Raw genomic sequence first — 503 nt, 5'->3', positions numbered from 1 at the left:
ATTACTGTTGCTGTGCGTTTATTTACACTATGTTTATATTTCATAATCCTATTCTACCAAAATTAATAGCTAAGTGGATAGATGAAGGAATTCAAAGGAGTGTTAGTTTAGGGAAGGATGATGTTTAAAACAAATCTGAATATAGAATACATTGTGTTTGTTAAAGGCAACAAAGCTTTCGAATGAGGTTGATGCATAAAGGCTTTGTTGTCTGACAAACATAAACTAAACAGAAGCAACAGCGACTAAACACACAGACACTATGGGCAGTGAATCACGGTTATGCAAAAGTTAGATATGTCTCTTGTTATCATGTATTTGATAAATATGAAATATGAATTTTAAAAACATCAGAAAGAGGTGTAAAAAGCACCTATGAGGGTACGTATTTTGTCTAAATTTGATATTCTGCATTTCTCATTTTTGCTCTCTTCAGATTTTCTGTAAGTGAATTGGTTTATGTATATACGTATCATGGGAAGATTGTGTTAGTTATTTGCATA

The sequence above is a fragment of the Penaeus monodon genome, chromosome 22 (assembly GCF_015228065.2).
Source record: "Penaeus monodon isolate SGIC_2016 chromosome 22, NSTDA_Pmon_1, whole genome shotgun sequence".
Lineage (NCBI taxonomy): Eukaryota > Metazoa > Arthropoda > Malacostraca > Decapoda > Penaeidae > Penaeus > Penaeus monodon.
Note: the sequence above shows the minus strand (reverse complement) of the source record.